The sequence below is a fragment of the Asparagus officinalis genome, chromosome 6, assembly GCF_001876935.1.
Source record: "Asparagus officinalis chromosome 6, Aspof.V1, whole genome shotgun sequence".
In the NCBI taxonomy this organism is placed as follows: Eukaryota; Viridiplantae; Streptophyta; class Magnoliopsida; order Asparagales; family Asparagaceae; genus Asparagus; species Asparagus officinalis.
In genome coordinates, this window is record NC_033799.1 from 10,836,322 (window position 1) to 10,843,424 (window position 7,103).

Here is a 7,103-nt window from a genome sequence, read left to right on the forward strand (position 1 = left end):
TCTGCTTGTTGCTGCTTGTTATAATTGTTATTGCAGTGTTGACTATTCACTCGACATTTCAGTCCTAGAACTGATGAGAGGAAGGGTGTCTATCTCACATTGTTGAGATATTTCACTTCTATTCTTGTTTCCTTCGAGAAACGAGAATATAGAGTTTGACTTGAGCCTTTGTGCAAACAACAGTCAGGGCTCTCTCCCTCAGGTGATATTGCCTCTACGGCTTTGTAGGTGTAAATTTTGATCTCCCGAAAATAGGGAACTTCGTTTGTATTGATAAGAAGGCTTATTACAAACTAATAAATCAAATGTTTACAACAGAAGCGGAGGGAAGGCCCTCCTTGTTTAACGTGGGTTCCTCGGTGGCGATAGGACGCCTCGCTCGGTGCTCGTGCCGAGTCTGCTTCCCTTGGACGCTCCGATCGAAGTTGCTGCCGGAGCCGGAGCTTCGGTTCTCAAATGAGGGAGCCTTTGGCAAAGTTCCAGGTTCAACCTTTGGGAGATTAGCCAGCAGAATATGCAACAGCCAATCCCCCTCTTCATGCTGCTGAAGATGGGTTTTAACAGGCAAGGGATGGCATGGGCCATCCCTTGATTCATGGGATTTGACCACTAATAGAGGTGAGGGAGATAGCTTGACTGCTCCTTAAATTATGGGATGTGACCACACGTTGTTCGGAGACGTCCTGCTGTTCATTCGTACCGTCAATGGTCATTCGAAGAGGTGTGCTCTGCATCACGCTACATAGGAGTGGGAAAGCCCTTCCTCGTATGCGTGACAACGGCTGTCAGATGCTTGCGTGGATCTGACCAACCACCGAGCGTTGGCGGCTCTCGTCCCTTCACCTGGACAACTGAGGTGAGCCGCATTTATGAGGGTGCAGGCTGTTTCGGCGCCTGTCCGCTCATTCGTACTGTGGACGGCCATCTGACGGGCCTGGAGTATTGTGCCCTCTCCCTTGATTTGTGGGATTTGACCACTGATGTAACTGTTCCCATACTCCAAGTGGGCAGTTGACAGTGAGCTGGCGAGTCTGCAGCTTGGGTCTGCAGGCGAGCTTAGGACTGCAGGCAGACTTGGGTCTGCAGGCGAGCTTGCAGGCGAACTGGGTCTGCAGGTGAGTTTGGGACTGCAGGCGGACTTGGGTCTGCAGGCGAGCTAGCAGGCGAACTGGGTTTGCAGGCGAGCTCAGGTGCGCAGGCAGACTTGGGTATGCAGGCGGATTTGGGACTGCAGGCGAATTTGAGTTGCAGGCGAGCTCCTGAGCATGGATTGAAGAATAGGCCGTAACTTTCAAACCGTAAGTCGGAATTGGACGAATTATATATGAAAATCGCCTATCTCGACGAGATGGAGCCATCCGAACCAAGCCAAAGGCTTTGGTTCGCTTCCTCCGTTTCGCCAAATTCCTTACGGTTTGGGAGATATCTGCGTTTTCCCCTTTTTCGCTATTTCGGGTGAGGTTTTAGCAGTTTTGTTCTGAACTTCTCTGATAAGGATTAAAGGCAATTTTTATTGCCTACAGGCTTGAAGGCGTGACTGTCTACTACTTTGATATATGTCCAGCTGACATATCATCGGTTTATGTTTTGAGAACAAATCTCTACTACTGAACTAGCTATTTGACTACTATTATTGCGCAAAATGACTACTACTACGATGTCGAAAATCTCCTCCTCAACTACTCCTTCTGTTGTTGTTAGTGAGACCTCTACGCCCAAGGTAGTCTTGGGGACTACAATCAAATTGAATGGTACAAACTATCTGCTCTGGGCACAAGCTTTCCACATCTTCATTGGAGCTCAGAGCAAACTCCAACATCTTCTGGCATCTCCACCCCCACCACAGATCCCACCTACAATTCTTGGTTGTCATCTGATTATTGTGTTATGACGTGGTTTCTCAATAGTATGGAAGCACAGATCAGTAGCATCATTATGTTCTTAACCACTGCGAAAGAGATGTGGGACAACTTGAAGATTATGTACGGGAATGAGAAAAATGTTTCCTGTGTATTTGAAATTTATGAGCGAGTGTTTGCGATCAAATAGGGAGATAAGTCAGTTCCAGAGTTCTTTGGTGAGTTGAAGGGACTGATAGACGAACTAGAGATACATCAGCCTGCAGTAGCTGATGCAGCAACGTTGTTAGGGTATCGTCGCGATCTGGCAGTGTCCAAGTTTCTTTCTGGATTGCACCTTACCTTACAGTCCCAGGTGAGGGGACAGATATTGGGTGGCGATACCATTCCCTCACTGACTGCTACATTCTCCAGAGTCATGCAGGTCTCTATTGGTGTTACTTCTAATACTATTGCACCGTCTCCACCTATAATGGATCAGTCTGTCATGTTCTCTAGTCGAGGCAGAGGCCACGGTCGTGGTCGTGGCCGTGATTCAGGGGGAGGACGTGGCTCCTTTGGTGGAAGGCAATGTGAATCTGATAAGGGCTCACGTCAATGTGGTCACTATGGGAGAACCAATCATATTTCTGAGAAGTGCTGGGAGAAGTTTGGTCGTCCTCAGTGGGCCCAGGTAGCTGGTACCGAGTTAACTCACTCCTCTATTTCTGCTACTACTTCTGGTGGTCCAGCTGTTTTTGCTCCCACTGTTCAGATTTCTCAGGCAGATTATGAGAAGTTACGCTAGCTAAAACTCTCTCATAACATTCATTCTGCTACTCATGCATCCTCTTCAGGTATGGATGCTTACATAGCTTCTTCTCACAAACCATGGGTACTAGATTCTGGAGCCTCATCCCATATGACAGGTATAAAGGATCACTTTGTATCTTTATATCTTTCTGATAAGTTTTCTCTATCCGCATTGCTGATGATACTCTTTCTCCAGTTCGTGGTGATGGAGTGGTTCATGCTACTTCCTCTTTAAAACTAACTGATGTGTTATATGTTCCCAAATTCCCTGTTAGCCTATTATCCATTAGCAAGTTTATAAAACAAAATAATTGTAAAGTCACATTCTTTCTATCTTATTGTGTTTTTTAGGACCTAGCAACTGGGATGAAGATTGGTTCGAGCATGAGAGAGGAGGTATATACTATTTGGACGATAGTGTGCCATAGGCTGGACTTGTTGCATCACAGTATGACTCTACTTTATTGTGGCACTGGCGTCTGGGTCATCCTTCACTGCAAAAACTTAGATCGGTAGTTTCTGTTCAGCCATCTATTTCCTCTTTAGGTTGTGAATCGTGTGAACTGGGTAAGCACCATCGTGCTACTTTTCAGAGTCGAGTCGATAAACATAGTAGCTTATCTTTTGAGTTGGTTCATTCTGATGTCTGTGGTCCTTATCGTGTTCCCTCTGTGCAAGGTTTTCAATATTTTATTATCTTTGTTGATGATTTCTCTCGAATGACGTGACTTTATCTGTTAAAAGAGAGGTCAGAGGTCTCGCACGTCATTGAACTCTTTTATAATGAAATAAAAACTCAGTTCTCTACTTTTGTTCGTATTCTTCGTACTGATAATGCTTTGGAATATATGAAAGGTGATGTTTTAAAATTTTGTGCTCTTAATGTCATTATTCATCAGACTTCTTGCTCTCACACTTCACAACAAAATGGAGTTGCTGAGAGGAAACTTCACCTCCCCCTCCCGCCTCCCCTCGCTTCCCTTCTTCTCCGGCCACTTCACCTCCCTCTCCCGCAGATCCAACCTCCTCTCCCTCCTCTTCTAGGACCTCCATCTCAACAATCCCCAACTCTCCTCCCTCTACCGCGTCTCCCTCCCCTCCCTCGCCAAGCTCCTCTCCCTCCTCCGTCGCTTCAAGTCCCTCACTGCCGACCATCTTTATTTTTCGCTCCCTCGCCAAGCTCCTCTCCCTCCTCCGTCGCTTCAAGTCCCTCACTGCCGACCATCTTTATTTTTCGCCCAGGGCAAAAAATATTTCTGGCTCAAGTCCCTCACTGCCGACCATCTTTATTTTTCGCCCAGGGCAAAAAATATTTCTGGCTACGCCACTGCACTTCACAACAAAATAAAGTTGCTGAGAGGAATCATATGCATATTCTAGATGTTGCTAGAACAGTGATATTTTGTTAGAGATGCTTCAGAGAAGAAGATAGTATCTCTCATATTCACTCCGCCCTCACAGCAACTTGTTGATATTCTTACCAATGCTACTTATTCAAAGGTGTTCTCTACTATATGTGACAAGCTGAGCATGATAGATATCTATGATCCAGCTTGAGGGGGAGTGTTAAATTAAGTATTGGGTATTGGGTTAATGGGCTATTACCCATTAACCTTAACCCTATTTGTATAACTATATATATATCTCTTATTATCTCAATAAACAAATTTAAATTAGGGTTTTAACATGTATATTTATTCCTTCTCTTTTTTCTAGAAAAAAAATTTATAAACATATGTATCCATCTTCTTGTTACGAGGAGTGCTAGCCACAGTCGCGCGAGTGAACCGCTGGCTGGTGGACTGTCACCATTAGAAGAGCAATTTTTTTGTCCCTACTCAGTACTCATACGTGTCATATGCGTGACACTTCTCATATGTGTCATACAAGAGCCAATTTAATCCTTCTGTCGATGGATCATAAGATTGCTTTGAAGAATCAATCAAATAACACCGCACTAACGAGTCCATATAATTGTTTGTTAGAATATTATTATCTTGTCTTATTCTCATTAATGCTTAATGTGATGGGATGACTGAGGAGAGATGAGGACTGGGAAGTTGAGCGCTGTGAGGTAGAGAGTACATATATTGTGGATTTATTTTACCGTTGAGGGAGGAGCGAAGGAAGGCTCGCGACAAGTTCCTGTGAGGTCGAGGGAAGGGGGAGGGGATGTGAAAGACATAGTTAAAAACTTAAAATACTATATTATTCTTTAATTTGGAAATACTTGTTATCGAAATAAAATACGAGTGGCATCTAAGAGGGTCTGGTAAGTTGATAGACCGTTCATGAGTGGTACTTTAAGGTCTCAGGTTCGATTCTACTGGAGAGCGCACATACGAATTTAATTTCGTGGAATACTAATAAAGGTCATTTGAGCATCACTTTTGTCCCTCCGGACCCTCCGCGATTACTGTTCCCTATTTGCTCCCAATTTGAGAGAGCGATAAACAGTGACCATTTTGTGTTTGTTTTGTCATTTCCCCCCCTCCGGTTCTCTCACTCCACAGTCCACCCTCCTCTCCAAAACTCTCCTATGAAATGCAACTAGTTATTTTGTTCCCCCACTTTCAACTCCCTTTCCTTCTTAGAACCGTTTTCCAAACGATGCCTAAGGGTTAATTAAGGATAGACTCTGTAGTATATCCCAGTTGAGGACAAAGCTATGTATTATTTTCCCAAAGGCGGATAGATCCCCTCAGTGAATTTTTTAATGACTCTCTTAGGATTAAAAAAAATAGCAAATGGGGCTCTATATGCACCAATAGAATCGTGACGGGTCTATTGCCACTACAAACATTTTTGACTTTTTAAGAGTTGAAAAAAATTGACTCAAGGGACTGTTCACACAATTAGAACTTTTATATATATATATATATATATATATATATATATAGAGAGAGAGAGAGAGAGAGAGAGATGGGTATGCTTGGTACAAAGTACAAATTTTGTGCTTCGTAGTGATGTGTCACATCCTTATCCACTCCATACTCATGTGAATATGGTCCCAAAATTGAATGAGTGGAGGATGATATGACACCTCATTATCAAGCACAACTTTTTATACTTGGTACTAAGCATACTCATATTTTTCATATATATATATATATAATATATATGGAAAAGTGAATCTAATGTGACACCCTAGGCTCCCACCTAAGGACGCGGCTTAGAATCACATCATTTCCTAAATTCTTTTTGCGACCCGCTCCGTTGAACTTGATCTACACGTTCTTAAACCCAAACACACCAATTTTGGGGTGAACCCGTTGTGTTTTGACCAATCGTTAAGCCGTGCAAAAAGTTCTATTCATTCGAAACCGTTAAAATTGCAGCGAGTGGATAAAGGGTCATATGCGCAACTAGACAATATCAAGGGTCTATACGCATTTAAGCCTTTCATTTATGTGGTTTTCAATTACAATTTGTCTTTTAATTTTACTTCTCGTAGTTAACTTCTTGGATATTGGCCCTCCAAATCATTCGTATTTTGAGATTAGTTTTAAATATTTAGAATTGCTATTAGGCCCTTCAATTCTTAATTACTTTGAAATTAGGCCTCTAATTAAGATGAGAAGTAACAATTCGAGGGGTTAATTTAAACAACTTATAAAAATTGGGGATCTAAGAGCTATTTTAATTAATGATTTTAGGGACCTATTCTAGTATACCTTAAAAATTAACAAGCCTAATAAAAATTTCAATGATTTGAGATGCTAATTTCAAAATATGAAATGTGTAATGGACTAATGTTGTAAAACCTAAATTTATATATATATGAGTGTGTTTGGTACCAAGCACAAAAAATTATGCTTGATAGTGAGGTGACATAATCTCCTCCACTCATTTAAATGGTTGCATATCCTCATACATTCCTCAACCCATGTGAATGTGGTTCCCCATTTGAATGAGTGGAGGACATCGTGCCACATTACTACCAAGCATACCCATATTTCTCATATATATCAAAAAAACAGAATCTCAAAACAATTTTTTGGTGTTTTAAGAAAAGTGTTTAATTTTTAGATTTTGTAAAGGGACAAGTCAAAAAACAATCTGGTTGCTAAACAAGTTTTTTTGTTTTTGTTAAAAAACAGAAATGATAAAGACGCCACGATTGCCAAACGCTCCCATAGTGATACAGTTACATGAGTAAAAGTTCTATCAGAACCCCACATTATGGCGTGAGATTCTTTGTGCCAAAGAAAAGTTCAAAGAAAATGATTAAATTTTCCTCTTTCAATAAAAACGTTTGGCTCGGAACTTTCTATGTCGTATGGAGTGTTCTGATAAAATTTAGAGTAGTGTTAGGGGCACACCATTAAACCACACTATCAACCACACCCCTCTCTATCTATAGTATCTTTATGATTTTTTTAGTAAAACATGTGGGGCCCAACAAACACTATAGATAAAGAGGGGTGTGGTTGATAGTGTGGTTTAAGGGTA